Raw genomic sequence first — 20430 nt, 5'->3', positions numbered from 1 at the left:
TGAGGATGCAATAGGGTTGCCATTGGAGGTCACAATTTTCTCTTCTCAAGCCAGATCTTCCATTCAATGAGATCACTGCTGATCTATACCTTAACTCCAAACTCAATTCATTTACCTGGGTAATATGTATCACTTATTTCTTTCAATTTTTAATTGGTTCAGTGATTGACTTTTGTCCTCTATTTGGGAATAGTCCATAAATATAAATTGCTACAGTTAATTACAAGCTCGAAGTAGAAAATTGACTTGCTTAGTCCCACTCTGCAGTTTGATACAAAAATCAAGCCTGACAGCCCACAGCAATATGGAGGGTCTGCTGAACTAGTGGAGATGCCGTTTTTCAGGTGAGACATAGACAGAGGCCTTATCTGCCTGCTCAGGTGACTGTCAAAAGTTCCCAATACATAATTTTGAGAAAGAGCATGTGTACAAAACACAGATCTGTTTAATAACTGAGAATAACTCCTGTTGTTAACCTGTGAGAAAGACATGGCAACGCATGACCGTCCAATCTTTTCTACTGCAATGAGACAGCACTTTTGAGTTTTGTGTAACTCAAAGGTGGTCATCTCTCATGAGCAAGAATAACAATGGTGAGAGTAATTTGAGATTATGAATCAAGAACTTCACACCAAAAAGCTTCAGTGCCATTTATCCCTTTACATACAGAAACCAGTTAAACCTGGTGGTAACTCTGTACCAACATCTTGTGTGCCTCAGATAACTGTTATCTTACAGGGAATATTCAGCAATTATCATGATCAGGACAAAAAAAAACTTATTACAATTAAGACAACTAGGATGGGACACTGTATAAATTTAAGAGCTGCAGAAAATTGAGGAGCCAACCAAGGTCCCTTGGGAAGATAGACTGGACTTGATGTTCAAAGCAGAAGCCCCATTTCAGAAAGGATTATAGACTGCAGATGAAACCTTTGACCCACAAGATAATTTTCAAATTGTCCTGACAAACTGAGTAAAAAAAATTATGTAAATTCTGTAATATATATGCATCCAGCGTAGACCCCCTCTGGCTTTCTTTATCTTTTAAAAAAAAAGCTCTTCATGGCAGATGTTCCAAGGACAATAACTATCTATTTTAAAAAGGTCCAGGACTACATTTTACTGCCCAAAATTGAGTTGCAGCGACAAATACTAAAATGAGTCCACAAGTAAGATCAGTCTGCTTGTTCTTCATCATCTTTGATCAAGGATATTTCTGCACACTACGATGCAGCTATGGTTGTTATTTCAACAGCTATACACTACAGCTAAACTTTAATACGGTCTATTTCAGGGATGGGGAATCACTGGGTTGCAGAGTTGTCCCTTTGATTCCAGTTTCTTTGCTGGAAGAGTGCATTTGGGCCAGGGAATGCAACTATGAAATTGCACTTGCAGAGAGACAGCACAGACTCAATAAGCTGAATGACCTCCTTTTGTACTGTAACCATCCAATGATTCTAAAAGGCCATTTTAAATTGGGTTAAACTAGGCATGCAGTCTGATCCTGAGTTGGTTTAACCCCAGAGAATACTGTACTTTTGGAGTTGTGAGAACTGCACTTCTATAAGACCATCAGATTTAGAAGCAGAACTAAACCAATCTGCCTCTCAAGTCTGCTCCACTATTCAATCAAGGCTAATATATTTCTCAATCCCATTCTCATGCCTTCTCTCCATAAGTTTTGATCCCCCAAGAACCTATCTATCTCTGTCTTAAATACACTCAAATGACTTGGCCTCCACATCCTTCTGCAACAATGAGTTCCAAAGGTCCGTCACTCTCTAACTGAAGAAATTCCTCCTCATCACAGTTCTGAAGGCTTGTCCTTCACTCTTGAGGTTGTGCTCTTGGGTCTGAGTCTGGAGATATCTTCTCCAAGTCCACCCTATCCACGTTTCTCAGGATTCTGTAAGTTTCAATCAGATCCCCCCCTCTTTGTTCTAAACTTTATCAAATATAGATCCAGAGTCCTCACCTGCTCCTCAAACGGTAAGCCCTTCATTTCCAAGATCATCCTTGTGAACCAGTCTAGATCCCTCCAAGGCCACCATATCCTTTCTTAGATACATGGCTCAAAACTGTGCACAATATTCCAAATGTGGTCTGACCAGAACATTATACAGTCTCAGCAGTACATCCCTGCTCTTGTATTCTAGCCCTCTTGAAATCAATGGTAACACTGCATTTGTCTTGCATACTGCCACTGAACCTTCATCTTAACCTTAAGAGAATCTTGAATTCAGACTCCTAACTCCCTTTTTGCTTCAAAGGGTGCTCTTTACAGGGTCTGTGTGGACCTGATGGGCTGAATGGCCTGCTTCCACAATGTAGGGATTCTCTTGTATTCCCTCTCATTCTTCTAAACTTTAGAAAATACCGGCCTAGTCTTCTCAATCTCTCCTCATAAGTAATTCCTGGGATGACAGGAATGGCTTAAGTTAGTTGATAGCACAGACCAATGGGGCTGAAAGGCCTCTTTTCATATGACACATAATATGTGATTTCCCCTGCTTTATATCTAGGGATGCAGAAGCTAATTATGTTTATTTCCCTCCCCAGTGCCATGCTGGCTGACACCACACCAGGAATTAAACCCAGTTACACTCTGTTTACCAAGTGAGCCATTGCAAGAGATAAACAAGTAATTTAAGGCATTGCCTCAGTATCTAATCTACTTTCAGATCACTAAGTGGTGGTACTGGAATTTGTCATGGCAGAAGTAAATAAAGCCAAACATAAATGGAAGTTAAATAGTGGCACGAATCCAAGTTTAGGCCACTGAATGCTGTGCCAATCACCTGGATTGTGTCTCCAGTAATTTCTTGTCAAGAGATGTGTGTCAATTATTTATCAGGGACTTGACTACGCCCTGTCTCTTCAAACAAGCAGAAGTGTAAGATCATGAACCAAGAAGATAATACCAATGATCTGCAAATTTGACTTGCAGCTTTTGCCACTAATACTTAAAACCCTCTGGTGCTCCTCAAGTATCAACACATAACAGAGAAAACTGAATGTGCACTGTCAAATAATATCGACAAATGGAGGGATAATCATATGCACTGCTGGCTAAACCATAGGAAACAACGAGATGAATGTAGCAATTGCTGTAATTTAAAAAAGCGCTGATGTCACATCCAACAGTGATCTGGCACAAATTAATCTAGAGTTTATTAAATTGTGTTCCACTTACTATTCCTCAGAGGGCAATCCATCCACAGTGGAGATTGCCACTTTCCTGCACATAGTAAAGCTTCCCTCCTATAACAAGGCATTAGAAGAACTGCAAAAACTGTATTGTACAGGGAGCAACTGATGCTAACTAAACCAAAACTAATGGGATAAATTTGCAGTTTATGATGACATTGCCAGCAGGTGATGTTTTGAAATGTAAAAGGAGTGCAGTTCACTAATTTAATGTTCACCAATTCTTTCTGTGGATCAAAACTCTTTTAAGCCCTGGTTATTGCAAGATCTCTTCTATATGTTCCCTACATAATAAACAGAACAGGGGAAGACACATCTCATCGACTCAGTTGCAACTGTACAGCAAAAACCCCATCACCTCCAGAGTCCTTTGTGGCCAGTGAAAGAAGCTGAGGATGAGAGAAACCTTGATCTGGAATTCTCAGGAATTTTGTAGTAGTCAAACACAGAGACTGCCATCTCCCACCAAATCCCATCAAATTTCTGTCAAGTATGCTTACTTTCACAACTGGAAGACTGGAGGTTGGCTAAAGTGGTATCACTATTTAAGAAACATGTTAAGGAAAAGACTGGTGACCCTGACATCAGTGATGGGCAAATTATTGGAGGGAGTCTTGAGGGACAGGATTTATATGTATTTGGAAAGGCAAGGACTGATTAGGGATAGTCAACATGGCTTTGTGCATGGGAAATCATGTAACAAAGAGGGCAGAATGGTGGATGTGATCTATATGAACTTCAGTAAGGCATTCGATGAGGTTCCTACGGGAGACTGGTTAGCAAGGTTAGACCTGATGGAATACAGGGAGAACCAGCCATTTGGATACAGAACTGGCTCAAAGATAGAAGACAGAGGGTAGTGGTGGAGGTTTGTTTTTCAGACTGGAAGCCTGTGACCAGTGGTGTGCCACAAGGATCGGTGCTAGGTCCACTGCTTTTCATCATTTATAAAAATGATTTGGATGTGAACATAGGAGGTGTAGTTAGTAAGTTTGCAGATGACACCAAAATTAGAGGTGTAGTGGACAGTGAAGAGGGTTACCTCAGAGTACAAAAGGATCTTGACCAGATAGGCCAATGGGCTGAGGAGCGACAGATGGAGTTTAACTTAGATAAATGCAAGGGACTGCATTTTGGAAAAGCAAATCAGAGCAGGACTTACACACTTAACGGTAAAGTCCTGGGGTGTGTGCTGGACAAATAGTCCTTGCAGTGCACGTTCATAGCTCCTTGAAACTGGAGGCTTAGATAGATAGGGTAGTGAAGAAGGAGTTTGGTATACTTTCCTTTATTGGTCAGTGCATTGAGTATAGGAGTTGGGAGGTCATGTTGCGGCTGTACAGGACATTGCTTCGGCCACTTTTGGAATTAGATTAGATTAGATTAGATTACTTACAGTGTGGAAACAGGCCCTTCGGCCCAACAAGTCCACACCGACCCGCCGAAGCGCAACCCACCCATACCCCTACATTTACCCCTTTAACCTAACACTACGGGCAATTTAGCATGGCCAATTCACCTGACCCGCACATTTTTGGATTGTGGGAGGAAACCGGAGCACCCGGAGGAAACCCACGCAGACACAGGGAGAACGTGCAAACTCCACACAGTCAGTCGCCTGAGTCGGGAATTGAACCCGGGTCTCTGGCGCTGTGAGGCTGCAGTGCTAACCACTGTGCCACCGTGCCGTTTCCATGCTGTACATCTCTATGAATATTGTGTGAAATTCTGGTCTTCCTATTGGAAGGATGTTGTGAAACTTGAAAGGGTTCAGAAAAGACTTACAAAGATATTGGGCTTTAGGGAGAGGCTGAAAAGGCTGAGGCTGATTTTTTTTTGCAGCATTGGAGGCTGAGGGGTGATCTCATAGAGGTTTACAAAATTATGAGGGGCAAAGATAGGATAAATAGACAAGGTCTTTTCCCTGGGATGGGGGAGTCCAGAACTGGAGGGCACAGGTTTAGGGTGAGAGGGGAAAGATATAAAAGGGGCCTAAAGGGTAGCTTTTTCACACAGAGGGTAGTGCGTGTATGGAATGAGCTGCCAGAGGAAGTGGTGGAGTCTGGTACAATTACAGCATTTAAAAGGCATCTGAATGGGTGCATGTATAGGAAGGGTTTAGATGGATATGGACCAAGTGCTGGCAAATGAGACTAGATTAGGTTAGGATATCAAGTCAGCATGGACGAGTTGAACCAAAGGGTCTGTTTCCATGCTGTACATCTCTATGACTTTGACTATGACTTCCCAATTTGAAGAAAGGAGCTGTCTAAGTGCTGAAGGTCCTTTACTTACACCTTTGCAGCGATGTCTTTGTTATGCAGTCTTTTTTGCTATTGGCCAGAGAGAAAACTGATTGAATACAGGAAGATGAGATATATATTCTTTGGAAATATACTTCAGTTCTTGGATTTATGGTTGATTCATTTGGCTCTCGAAATAAAAAGGAATCCATTCTGTTGCCCTGCTTGTGAAATGCCAGTGACTACAGAATAAAAATGATATTTGTGGGTCAGTAAATAAATGCATCTTGCACTATGACAGAATCATAACTTTCCTCTTTGGCCATCTCAGGAAAACACACAAGGGTGGAAGACTGAATTCAGACAACACTCAAAGCTTTGGGATCCATTTAGATGCTACATCTGTAGAGAAACACTACAGAATACATCTGAAGAAACCACGTTGTTTCTCAAAATTAGCCTTGCAAAATTATTCATGCTGGCATTGTATACTGTCTTATTTTAATTTTGTTATTTACTCAGTAATTTCACCCATCAGGCACATGATTGCTATTTGGAAATTCATGAACTGCTCATAATCCCGTAAATTAGTACAACATCACGTGCACTAGAATTTTAGAATGGTTTCAACAATGGCAGCCATTCAGGCCATCGTGTTTGCTCTGGCTCTATTAAAGAGCAACTTATCCTGTCTCGTTGCCCTCACCTTTACAATGTAGCCCTGCAATTATTTTCTCTCTTCTTTAGAGAAGAGAAAGGGAAAGGGAATGGGAATAATATTCTATTCCCTTTTAAAAGCAATGATTGAATATGCCTGGGCACGGATAGAGAGTTACCAGAACCTGGGCTGTGTGGCTGATTACTGCCATAACAACTATACCCAGGCCCAAGACAAAGCCATTAAAGATACAAAAGCATACTGTCAGGTAGTACATTGTGAATCCTAACTTCATGATGTATAAAAAAGCTTTCCTTCATTTTGGCTTTGGGTCTTATGCTAATCATCTTTAATCAATGTCCTCTGGTTCTTGACTCTTCCACTCATGCAAGTTGTTTTTAATTGATATCTCATGATTTTGAATACCTCTGTCAAACTGCCTCTCAACCTTTGCATCACCGAGGAAAACAATTTTCCAGTTTCTCCATCTAACTGTGGAACCGAAGTTACTTAAATCACTATTCATATTAATCTTGTCTGTGCCTCCACTGAAACCATCATTTCCTTCTTAGAGTTTGATGCCCTGTATTGAATACAATACTCCTTTTGAGGTCAAACTGGGATTTGATAAATACTTACTATGACTTCTACTCAATTTTAATACATTTTTTGCGAATGATTACCTATGATTTTTAAATTCCACTATCAGTTATAGAATTCATTGAATTCCGACAGCGTGGAAACAGACCATTTGGCCCAACAAGTCTATACTGACTCTCCAAACAGCATTCCATCCAGACTCACCCCACTACCTAATCCCTGTAACCCTGCATTTCCCATGGTTAATCCACCTAACCTACACATACCTGGTCACTATGGGCAATTTAGCACGGCCAATCCACCTAACCTGCACATCTTTGCACTGTGGGAGGAAACCAGAGCACCCGGAAGAAATCTACGCAGAAACGGGGAGAATGTGCAGACAGCACAGTTCTGGTCCTCTTTTCAGAGAATCGCAGATTAGTTATAGTACAGGAGGCCAGTCATCCACCAGCGCTCTGGACAATTTAACTTATTGTCAATCTCTTGCCTTTTTCTCTGTAACCTTCACAATGTTTCTATTTAAACAATCATCCCCTGAATGCCTCAAGTTATTACTTGGCTAATTTTTAAAATGCAGAGAATCATTAGGCAAGGATATTCCCACTGCCTGTCTGTGTTTTGAGCTTTGCCACAGGTAGGTGGTGCCTGTTGGTTCACTAGAAACAATGGGTGAGTGCTGCATGAGACTGATTGCATCTTTAAATGCCTATTATTTTATACATTTATTATTGTTAAAGAAAAGTACTAGCATTGATGGTAGTTTCTTCTCGAGTTCTGAAGGAGGTGATGGTCAAAGCTACCAGTTATTGGCCCACACAAAAACAATCTAGCTCCCCATGCCATCCTGCATACTTCATGCAAGGATAGAAAAACAGTCTGCTGCCTGTACTGCCAAGCTGCGCCACATCTCTCCTCACTTAAGTAGGCAAAAACAATGAAGGGCAATGCTCAGCAGAACCTGTGCATCAAGTGATTCGATATTTATTCTCCACACATTCCATTAATCAAACTTGTCCATTCTATATCCATACCAACTTAAATAGTGATGGTCACCATTTTGTGTGAAATATTCCAAATTTTAGTAAAGCTTAATGATGGTTTTGTTGCATTTCTACACAATAAAACTTGTGAAATGAAATCCGTTCAGTGCAAAGAGAGACGATGACTTACTGATATTATTGATAGATTATTAATCCAGAGACCCATGCAATCTTCTGGGGACCTAGGTTCAAACCTGCCATGGCAGATAGTAGAATTTGAATTCATTGAAGAACCTGGAATTAAGGGTCTAATAATGATCATGAAATCCATTGTTGAATGTTGGAAAAACTCTTCTGGTTCAGTAGTGACCTTTAGGGAAGGAAACTGCCATTCTTACCTACTCTGGCCTCTGTGTGACTCCAGACCCACAGCAATGTGGTTGACTCTTAACTGCCCTCTGGGCAGTTTTCTGATGAAGGGCTTATGCCCTAAACATCAATTCTCCTGCACCCCGGACGCTGCCTGATCTGCTGTGCTTTTCCAGCACCACACTCTCGACTCTGATCTCCAGCATCTGCAGTCCTCACTTTCTCCCTCTGGGCAATTAGGGATGGGTATTAAAAGCTGGCCTCACAGTGACACCCTCACTCTGATTTACAAAATACCGTGCAAGATGTGTAACACTACATTGAACAAACAGGCAGAAAACTAGCCACCAGGATACTTGAACATCAACTAGCCAAAAAACAGCATGACCCTCTCTCACTAGTATCCTTACTCTGCAGTCCTCACTTTCTCCCTCTGGGCAATTAGGGATGGGTATTAAAAGCTGGCCTATCCAGTGACACCCTCACTCTGATTTACAAAATACCGTGCAAGATCTGTAACAAACACTACATTGGACAAACAGGCAGAAACTAGCCACCAGGATACTTGAACATCAACTAGCCAAAAAACAGCATGACCCTCTCTCACTAGTATCCTTACATACAGATAAGGAAGGACACCATTTCGACTGGGACAACACATCCATCCTAGGACAGGCCAAACGGAGACATGCCTAGAAACATGGCATTCCAACCGAAAGGAGAAAGTGAGGACTGCAGATGCAGGAGATCAGAGCTGAAAAATGTGTTGCTGGAAAAGTGCAGCAGGTCAGGCAGCATCAAAGGAGAAGGAGAATCGACGTTTCGGGCATAAGCCTTTCTGAAGAAGGGTTTATGCCCGAAACACCGATTCTCCTTCTCCTTTGATGCTGCCTGACCTGCTTCGCTTTTCCAGCAACACATTTTTAAGCTCATTCCAATCGAAACTCTATCAACAAACACATTGACTTGGACCCCATTTACCAGCCCCCGAGAAAAAGAACAGAAAATGACATCACCACAGGAAATGACATCACCAACTCAAAGAAAACCCAAACATTTAAATAGAAAGCAGGAAACATCAGCAGTGCTTCATCCAGAGGCTTACTGAAGATGTTACCTAGTATGGTGATGAAACGTCTGAAAAAGAACCTTCCAGCTCAGTGAGCATACCTACATCTAGACCCTCACCCTGAGTTAGTAAAATAATAGAATGGTTAAGGCATAAGGGAGGCTGATTGTTCCATCATGTCCATGGCAGCTCTCTTTAACAGCTATTTAGCAAGGTCCATACTCCCGCCTGTTGCATGGACATACCAGATCACAACACAGTATGAGTTGCTGCTCATGATGAAGGTTGCTGCCAACATCCTTGTTAGCATAGGAAACTTCTGAGCCTGCCTGGTCTAGTCTGGTAGAGGGAAATCACTTCCTGGTCTAACTAGAAGAAGCTCTAGTTAACAATGATGTAGTTCATTGCATATCAGCAACTATATACAGATTACACTCGTAATGGTAAAAATTGTTACAGAGACTATGAGGAGGACCTGAATATTAGGTCTCACTCCTTTGAGATCCAAAGCTGTTCTATCCACTGATCTGTACATTATCATCATAATGGTTAGTCCTTATGACACTCCTCAGTATTATCCCTTTCAGACTATATACATCTATCATCCCAAGTTTTTTTTACCATTTTTATTGCGATCTATGTGTATAATTACATTAAAATAAGCCCACTTTCACAAGTCTCTGACTTTAGAAGTGCAGTTAATCTGGTGGTTTCGCTATTCTCCGGGAATGGGTTCTCTTCAAGCTTGCAAAACTGCTAGTTTACCAGGTAATAGATTATTTTATTTGATTTTCTTCCTTAACGCTCCCTTGGATTTCCTTTGTGGAAGACACCTTCCTGCTGAAGAAGGCAATTTCTTATTTGCAGTTAGCTTGAATTGTCAGACTCTGGTAATCACTTCTCATGGTGGTTTCCATGAAGTTGTATGTATAACATCTCCAATCTTAGTCAGAAGATGTTGATACTCAAACTGTAGACTTGTGCTGAAGCATATCAAGTTTTTACTTTAACACAATGACTACTTTGGACTCTCTCATTAGTTTTCAGCAATTGCATTATTGGTGAAACTAACATGTTCCCTTTTGAAGTTCTGCTATTTGAGGATTGCTTCGATTTTAGCACGATCTCTGTCACAGTTACTTTGGATTATTCTTGGGAAAAGAAGTGAAATATTCTGCTTGAACTTTTCTCTTCCAAGTCACCTCAGCAGCTAACATCAGACTTGAATTTGTTTCATGGTTATCTGCTCACTATCTGTGATGCATCCCAAGTTATATTAGTTATAAATGTGGCAACTGGTTCAAATCGGACATGCTGTTCCCTGGCTACCTCGTTTGTTTATCATTGCAAAACGTATTGATTCTTGTAGTCATAGAAATGTACAGCATGAAAACACACCCTTCGGTCCAACGCGTCCATGCCAACCAGATATCTCAACCCAATCTAGTCCCACCTGCCAGCACCTGGCCCTTATCCCTCCAAACCCTTCTTATACATATACCCATCCAAATGCCTTTTAAATGTTGTTATTGTACCAGCCTCCACCACTTCCTCTGGCAGTTCATTCCATACACGTACCACCCTCTGAGTGAAAAAGCTGCCCTGTTGGTCTCTTTTATATCTTTCCCCTCTCACCCTAAACCCTCTGCCCTCTTGTTCTGGACTCCCCGACACCAGGGAAAAGACTTTGACTATTTATCCTATCCATGCCCCTCATGATTTTGTAAACCTCTATAAAATCACCCCTAACCTCCGACGCTCCAAGGAAAACAGCCCCAGACTGTTCAGCCTCTCCGTATAGCTGAAATCCTCCAACCCTGGCAAAATCATTGGAAATCTTTTCACAACATCTTTCCAATAGGAAGGAGACCAGAATTGCACGCAATATTTCAACAGTGGCCTAACCAATGTCCTGTACAGCTGCAACATGACCTCCCAACTCCTGAACTCAATACTCCGATCAATAAGAGCTAGCATACCAAATGCCTTCTTCACTATCCTATCTACCTGCGACTCCACTTTCAAGGAGCTATAAACCTGCACTCCAAGGTCTCTTTGTTCAGCAACACTCCCTAGGACCTTACCATTAAGTGTATAAGTCCTGTTAAGATTTGCTTTTCCAAAATGCAGCACCTCACATTTATCTGAATTAAACTCCATCTGCCACTTCTCAGCCCATTGGCCTGAGCACATTTCAGTATTGACAGCAGTGGAAAACATTTCAGCCAATTCAGTACAGTCACAGATTCCTTTCCTGTTGATATAATGAAACAAATTATTTATACCAACATAACTAATCTCAATTGATTCTGTTTTGTTGTTTCAGTTCCATTGTGAGTCTAAGGAGCCATACAGCATGGTAATAGACCCTTCAGTCCAACTTGTCCATGCCGACTAAGTTTCCCAAATTAAACTAGTCCCACTTGCCTAAATTTGGCCCATATCCCTCTAGACTTTTCCTATCCCTGGAGGTTTTCTGTTGGTGGCACTTTGATTGCTCCTTCACCAGCTGTTAACTTTATATCATTTAAGTAATTCCACCATTTAGAAAAGATGTCGGTCTCTCCACAAGGGTGAGAATTCTTGATTATGAACTATACATAGCTTTTCTAATATTTGTTATCCCTGAAATAGGGTTGCTGGAAAATGGGGACTGTCTGTGCCTGTGAGCTTGATTTGCTCCACAGTGCTGATTTTTCATCTCTGGTGCTTATCTTATTCATTGCACTCGTTTCTCATGTTAGTTGTCCACGTTTTGAGCCTTGTGTTTTTAGTGGACACTACTAATCTCCTGTGGCAAGGCTGATCTCTTTGAATTAATCTGTGTGGCTTTTGGACATCTGTTTCACTGACCATCTGAGTGGCTTTCTCAAGAGTTGGGATTTCTTTGGACTGCAGTGAATCTGACAGACTCATCAGAATTCCTATACAATTTTGTCTCTTATGAATTCTGACTTGAAGTCACCCTAGTTTCATTTCTCCACTAATCTGTAGAAATCATGAATAAAAGAATCAATGGTTTCACCTTATTCGTTTAGCTTCTGAGTTAATATCTAATTTAGAAGCTATTTTTCAATTCAGAAATTTTCTCCAGGACGTCGAGTTCTTCGCACTTTCTTTTATTCACAAGTGGGACATGAATGTTGCTGACTGGCCAGCATTTACTGCACATACCTAGTTGCACTTGGGTAGTGGTGGTGGTGATGGTGGTGGTGAGCTGCCTTCTTGAACTCCTACAGGTAGACCCACATTACAATTAGGGTGGTAATTCCAGGATTTTGACCCAGAGACAATGAAGTAACAGCGGTACATTTCCATGTCAAGATATTGAGTGGCTTGGAGGGGAACTTGCAGGGTCATAATATTCCTGTGTACCTGCTGCCCTTGCCCTTCTAGATAGTCGCAATCATGGGTTTGGAAGGGCCACCTAAGGATGTTTGGTGAATTTTTGCAGTGCACCTTTTGGATAGCACATACTGCTGCGAATATGCGCTGGAGCTGGAGGGAGCGAATGTTTTTGGACCTGGTGCCAATCAAGCAGTCTACTTTGTCCTGGATGGTATCAAGATCTTTGAGTGTTGTTGGAGCTGCACTCATCCAGACAAGTTGGGAGCATTCCATTAGACTCATGATTTGTGTCTTGGAGATAGTGGTCAGGCCTTTGGGGAGTCAAGAAATGAGTTATTCACTGCAGTATTCCTAGTCTCTGATCTATTCTTGTAGCCACTATATCTATGAGTCCAGTTTCTGGTCAATGCTCTCCCTAGGAGATTGCTAGGGGTTTCAGTGATGTAATGTCATTGAATTTCAAGGGACTATGGTTAGGCTGTCTTTTATTGAAGATGGTGATTGCTTGACAGGAATATTACTTTCCATTCTTATGGTCTTCTTCAGCGGATGCTTCCAGCTCAGTATTTCTGCAGCCTGGTGTGGTTGTCTTGTCCTGGTGTGGCGTCCTTGTCAAGGAAAGGTGGTTTCATCTCAGCTGTGTTCTGGGTATTCTATCGCTCCGTAATCAGCTTTCCCCAAGCCCAGGAGCGATTAACTGAATTGTGATGAACTATGACTCAATTTTAATTTTTTTAAATTATGTATGTCTTTTGTTATTCATATAGTTATAGTTTTAAAACTTTTCACTGTACTTTTCATATATAAGAAAACGTGACAATAAATTTCTATTCTATTCTATTTTCTTGCATTTGAACACTGATTGCTTCAGTACCTGAGGAGTTGCGAATGGTGCTGAACATGGTGCAATCTTCAGTGAACACCCCACTTCTGACCTTACTGACCTTAAGGTCATTGAAGCAGCAGCTCAAGATGTTTGGCCTAGGACAACACTCTAAGGAACTCCTGCAGAGCTGTTCTGGAGCTGAAACTACTGACCTCCTCTTTCTATGTGCCAGATATGACTCATACTATTTTGCCCTTTTCTGAAATACAGTCTTTGTGGCAATATTATTTCTTATGTCATGACTTCCTTTATATTTCATTGCTTATAAGACTTTTAATTTGCAGTAATCTGCCGGTGTTTGCGGCTTTTCTGGAGAATCTTCCTGCATTTTGCAGCTATAATGGAGGATTCTCAACTTTAATGGAAAAGTGTATGATTCCCACCTTATACATAGCTTGGCCCACCTCCACAGATCACTGCTTCACACATACTTCACATCAGTATCTGCTTTGCAGTAACTAATTCTCTTACTCCAGGGAGATGCTTACTCTCCTGTTTCAGCAAGTTCTTACCAGGTCTGAAATGCTTTTAACATTCACGGGAATATTTTTCCTTGTTAAGGATTGCCACAGGAGGGTCCAAGTAAGGATCTGAAATCTTCAGTGTTTCTCTGGTGCTGGCTGTGCTGCATAAGCAGGTGACCTAAAGTTAATCAGAAGATTTCCTACAGATGCCTACCATTTCATGTGAGCATGCCAGCTCATGATGAATGCTGCTGGCACCATGCCCATTAAGGGTGGGAAACTCAACAGTCTACTTGGTCTAATGTGGTTGAGGAAGCACATCCTGGTCTAACTAAAAGAGTCACTTTTTGTTAAGGTATTGCTTACCACATGTCAACATATCTAATTACAGGTTATAAAGATACCACAGACATTGTTGCAAACACTTTGAGGCAAATTGAACGTTCAGTCTCACCACTTCGAGATCCTAAACTGTTCTGTTCACAATTCTATGACATCATCATGATGCATGATGTTTAGAGCTCTCTTCAGCATAAATGTTTAGAAGTCCATGTATAACATCACCTTTGGGCTCTTGTAGTGCAGGAACAGCAAGGACAAGATGGCATGAGATGTCTCCACTGGTTGAAGCAGTACCTATGGTAGCACAGTTCAATCCATCACTGGATATGGCTCAAGTCCCAACTGCCTTAGACATGTATCTGACCAAGTTTATTTAAAGTATCTACCACCCTTTTGCTAGTCCTGCAATTAGTCGCCCTTTGGAAAATTAATAAGTTTGTTTTTCCTCAAGTCACTTTTGGCTGTTTTGCCAATTACTTTAAAATCCACATCCTCTGATTGCCCACCCTTGCATCAGTGGGATCAGGTACTCTCCATCCAGTCTATCTGGATCCCTCAAAGATTTTCAAAGTTAAAAATCACACAACACCAGGTTATAGTCCAACAGGTTTAATTGGAAGCACACTAGTTTTCGGAGCGACACTCCTTCATCACAATCACCTGATGAAGGAGCGTCGCTCCGAAAGCTAGTGTGCTTCCAATTAAACCTGTTGGACTATAACCTGGTGTTGTGTGATTTTTAACTTTGTACACCCCAGTCCAACACCGGCATCTCCAAATCACGTCAAAAATTTTCAACTGTTTCAACCTTCCCTTCTCAAGGGAAAACCTCAGCTTTTCCACTAATCCACTCAAGTTCCTCAACACTCAAGCTATTCTTGTGAATGTCTTCCACATTTTCTCCCATGCCTTCATTGCCTTTATACCATGCGCTCCAAATGAGGCTAAACCAGAACTTTATAAAGATTCAACAATGTCCTTGCCTCTCTTTATCAAATGCAGAATCCTGTAAATCTTTTCCACCACTTTAACAGTAGTGCAAGCATACGCATTCCTTACAATTTGCATCATTCTACATCAACAATGGAAACTATCAGCTCAGTTTTGCAGAAATAAAAACTTGCATTTGTATTGCACCTTACGTGGCCTCCAAAAACTTTACAGACAGCAAAATACTTTTGAAGTGGTCCCCGTTGCAATGTGAGAGATGTGACAGCCAATTTATGAAGAATGCAAGAATTAGATTAGATTACTTACAGTGTGGAAACAGGCCCTTCGGCCCAACAAGTCCACACCGACCCGCAGCAGCACAACCCACCCATACCCCTATATCTACCCCTTCACCTAACACTACGGGCAATTTAGCATGGCCAATTCACCTGACCGGCACATCTTTGGACTGTGGGAGGAAACCCACACAGACACAGGGAGAATGTGCAAACTCCACACAGTCAGTCACCTGAGGCGGGAATTGAACCTGGGTCTTTGGCGCTGTGAGGCAGCAGTGCTAACCACTGTGCCACCCACAAATGAACAATCATATTTAATGTTAGCTGAAGATGATGACAGTAAGACAATGCAAAAAATATTGGGGATGGGGGTCGTACATGGGAAATGTTGGAGAATTTACAAAGGAGGGAAGGGCAGGGTGGAGCTCGAAAGGAAAGTTTTCAGACAGTGAGGGCAACATAGGATGAGGAGATGTCTCCAGTAGTACCTATGATGATAACACAGACCAATCCATCACTGGATGTGAGTTTATCTGACAGAAAATATTACAAATACAAGACACACACAGCCAGCAGCATTTTGTCATCAATGCTTGTGCAAGCTCAAGCTCAGCGGCGAGGGGGAGGGTGTCTACAAACAAAATGCACCATCAAGAAACTCGCCCTCAAAGGTTAAATTTAAGGTTAAATTTAAAGCAAGTTTCCGCTAAAAGTTGCAAGTCTGCAGCCCAGTGTGAGCGGGGGCTCTCGGGCACGGCTGAAGTAGATCTTAAAGCAGGGTTCCCCGGCTCCGGGTTCACTGGGGGGGGCACTGAGCATTCCTCCGGAACGTGCCCGGGGTAAGGTGCACGCACAGGCGGACAGGATTCAACTCGAGGCCGGGGATGAGAGCAACCGAGGGCGGGAGGGAGGCAACTCCACCCCCAGCGCTGAAAGCGGCGGCTCGGGCACGGACAGCCCGGGGAGGAGGCAGAGGAGGACGGAGTGGACCTCACTTGAATCTTGGTGAAGCCACAACCGTCCGAAACGCCCCTGAAATAAGGGCTTACCTGGGCTCGCCCCCGCCCGTGCACGCTCCCTCCGCTGACGTACACGCCCCCGCTGCCCTCAGGCTGAGAGGCGCGCTCCCGCTGCAGCGCCCCCTCCTGGTACTCCTCCCAGCCCCGACTCATTCACTCAGGCGCAGCCCCCACTCTCCTCCCCCAGCCTGGGCTCAGTGGCAACTCGAGAGCCGTCACTTCTAGCTGTCAGTCACCCAACCCTAGCGGGGCAAGGGGTGGGCATTCTAACTGGAGTAGGCCATTCAGCCCCTCGACCTCGTTGTGCCATGCAATGAGAGGCATTTTGCCCTTTATCCCTTCATACCTGTGCTGAACAAAAATAATCATCTGCCTTAGATTTAAAATTAACATCTGATCTAGCATCAACTGCCCTTTGTGGAAGAGAGTACCGAACATCTACTGCCCTTTGTGTGTACACGTGATTCCGAACATCTCTCCTGAACATCTAGGAGAAAGTGAGGACTGCAGTTGCTGGAGCGAGAGTCGAGAGTGTCTGGTGCTGGAAAAGCACAGCAGGTCATGCAACATCCGAGGAGCAGGAGAATCGACGTTTCGGGCAGGAGCCCTTCATCTCTCCTGAACAGTTTGGCTATAACTCTCATACTAGTTCTAGAGTCTCCAAGCAGTGAAACGAGTTTATCTACCCTGTCTTTTCCTGTTAATATTGAGTCATAGAGTCATGCAGATGTACAGCACGGAAACAGACCCTTTGCTCCAACTCGTCCATGCCAACCAGATATCCTAAATTAATCTAGTCTGATTTGCCAGTATTTGGCCCAAATCCCTCTAAACCCTTCCTATTCATATACCTTTCCAGATACCTTTTAAATGTTGCAATCATACTGGCCTCCACCACTTCATCTGGCAGCTTATTCCATACACACACCACCCATGAAAATGTTGCCCCTCAGATCCCTTTTAAATCTTTCCCCTTTCACCTTAAAGTTTTGGACTCCACCAGCCTGGGGAAAAGACCTTACCTATTTACCCTATTCCATGCCTCTCATGATTTCATAAACATCTATAAGATCACCCCTCAACTTCTGACGCTGCAGGGAAAATAGCCCCAGCCTGTTCAGCCTCTCCCTATAGCTCAAATCCTTCAACCCTGCCAATATCCCTGTAACTTTTTTCTGAACCCTTTCAAGTTTCACAACATCCTTCCTATAGGAGAGAAACCACAATTACACACAATACTCCAAATTTCACTCCTATAAAAACTGATCACATATGCACATTCCACTCATCTGTATCCTCCTCAATCTAATCACTAACCTCTTCACAGTTCACGATATTTCCATGTTTTGTTTCAAAAGAAAATTTTGAAGTAGTGCCCTGCAGTCATTAGTATGTCAAGAAAAGCAGAGACCCACTCAGTGATTTTAATATTCAATAAGAATATTCCACATTTAGATTCATTATTTGATCATTAAAAGTATAAGCAATTTATCTGAGCCGCAGGAAGGCACCTGATGTTGGCGAAATCAGTAAGGATTTTAGTTGGACAGCTTGTTTTTTTTTGAAGGGGATGGGGGTTGGGGAGCAGAGAGAAGAATGGTTATTGTGGAATTAGATTTTTGACACATTGGGATTTGATAGCTTGAAGGATTCTTCAGAAAGGCATGGACTTTCTGGTTGGGCTCTTTTGATTATTGCTCGGCAGTGGCTTATTCACTGTGCTTACCAACAATAATGCAAGGCAAAACTAGCATCCCCACCACCACCCTCTGCCCTATTCAAAGATGCCATTACACACCTCTGGATTTTTTTTTAAAAACCACCTAATCACCCTGTTACTCATTTAAAAGAACAATTGTCAAGTATCAACCACCATAAGCAATTCATCCATAGCAAATATCAGGGAGGGAAAGCGGGCAGAACTAATCTAAAATGGAGTTAGCGAGGGAAAAAACACCAATGATAATCTCAACTCATTTGCCTCTAAGCTACTCAATATTAATAATTAATTTTTAAAAATTGATAAGTGAAGTTGAATATTTGCTTGGTAATACAGAACTTCAACATTCCAAAAGGAGGCAAAACTGATGTATAAGCACAGCTGGGCATTCTGCAAGCATGGGTTGGCTGAGCTCAATAAGCATTCTGCCCACATTGACAGTCAAAGGATGTGTTGTTGTTATGGCTTGCCAGTCTTTGGGATGTATAGAATACATACCTGGCATTACACCAGCATGGAAAAGAATTTGTGCATACATCATACCTTTTTAAGAGAAGCTTACAAAGATGACCAATCTCTACTGTATTTGCCATGGCAATGCCCTGACCAGGGTTTACCTCCCTAATTGGAGTTAAATCAGCTAATATTGACAGTTAACAGGTTTTATTGCATTTCAGTACCGACCATGGGCCAAGTAAGTAGTATGCTCTTCCTAGAAATTATTGCCTCCTTTCAAAGTTAGATTGCTTGTGTCCCAGTCCTGATGAGTATAATATGAAAAGCTTTGTGACTTTGTGCCCCTCTTAACAATGTTCAAATTAAATAGAGAGATATTTTCCCTCCACCCGGCCTCTCTCTCAGATAGGCTCTCAATCTCATGCTAAACGTGGAAACTGAAACTAACTCATAATTCAGTTCATGTTAAAACATTGAAAATATATTATGGAGACTCAATCAGTAACATTCAAATAATATCAACATGTAATCAGATTACTGTACCACAATGTTGGAGGGAGTGGAGTCCTCAGCTTTGACTCCAGAACCCATTAGGTTCTGTTCCATCAGGTCCTGCTGACTACCACTGCCCCACCCACCTCATTTGATGAATTAGCATTGTCTCACGTTGAACACAAATGGATGAATAATTTTAAGCATGGGTACGGAATGCACTCTGGATGGGATTCTTCATTGTCCAATTACCATGCATGGCTTGGCATCATCAGAGCTGACCAAGTTGGCTAAATCCTAAAGAACATTGCTGCAGACCCATGCTAAAGTGCAAGAGAAAAACCTACTCATCCTCACCAATCTACCATGATAGTATTAACAAGAGTAACCTTTGCTCAATGAGGGCACCCTCCATGCACTGTGTGGGATTACCACCGTATTAAACAATATAGATTTAGAATGGATCTAGCAGCTAAAAACAAGATATCCATGGGCCACAGCAGGCCTCAGCAACAGAATTGCATTCTACCACAATCTATAACCTCATGGCTCAACATTTTCCCCATCCTACCATTACCTGGCGGATGAACCATGGTTCAATGAAGAGTGCAAGTGAGGAACAGCAATACCAGAAATATCTAAAAAGCACATGCCATCCCAATAAAGTGACATGATGTGATAGATAAAAATATCAATCTCACAATCAATAAATCAGATTAAATGTCTCAGTCCTATCATCCAGTCATAACAGTGTTGGACAATTATTGGGAGTACATAGCTTCATGAATATTTCCATCCTTAAACATAGCAGAGATCAGCCAGCAGTGCTGAGTGGATGGTCTTCACTCAGACTGTGGCAAGGCTTACACAACATAACATGCTACAAGGAAAAGTCAAACAGAATTGTGGGCAACAATAACATCCTTACCTGATGAGCTCAATGCATTCTACATTCACTTTGAATGGAAGGTCAATGAAATTATGTCACCTATCCCAACAGCCTTGCACCTGTGCCCACATTCACTACCACAGACATTGCATCGGCCTTCTTAAGAGTGAACCCACGAAAGTAACTAACCCAGATGGAATCCCTGGCTGTGCACACAGATCCTGTGTGGGCCAGCTGGTGGGAGTATTTGCTGACACCTTTCACTTTGCCTTACTTTGATCTGAAGTCCCAATCTGCTTCAAGAAGTGCTTTGAGAGGTCAGTCATGGCTCATATCAACTCTAGCTTACCGGATTGCCTCGATCTTTTGTAACTTGCCTACTGGCACAACAGGTCCACAGCAGATGCCATGTCCTACACTCACCCCTGGAACATTTAGATAACAAGGATA

At 42.2% G+C, this 20430-nt stretch overlaps 1 protein-coding gene across 2 annotated transcripts in view; it reads right to left on the bottom strand.

Annotated features, from left to right (window-relative positions):
- Positions 1-16528, bottom strand: part of fam120b (family with sequence similarity 120B) — an 81866-nt gene extending 65338 nt beyond the window's left edge. For both annotated transcript variants that reach the window (XM_043695397.1, XM_043695398.1), the window contains exon 1: positions 16454-16528. The gene's annotated coding sequence lies outside the window, so the exon portion shown is untranslated. The remainder of the gene's footprint in view (positions 1-16453) is intronic.
- Positions 16529-20430: the final 3902 nt, after the last annotated feature.

The sequence above is a fragment of the Chiloscyllium plagiosum genome, chromosome 9, assembly GCF_004010195.1.
Source record: "Chiloscyllium plagiosum isolate BGI_BamShark_2017 chromosome 9, ASM401019v2, whole genome shotgun sequence".
In the NCBI taxonomy this organism is placed as follows: domain Eukaryota; kingdom Metazoa; phylum Chordata; class Chondrichthyes; order Orectolobiformes; family Hemiscylliidae; genus Chiloscyllium; species Chiloscyllium plagiosum.
This window is presented reverse-complemented; position numbering and strand designations above follow the sequence as displayed.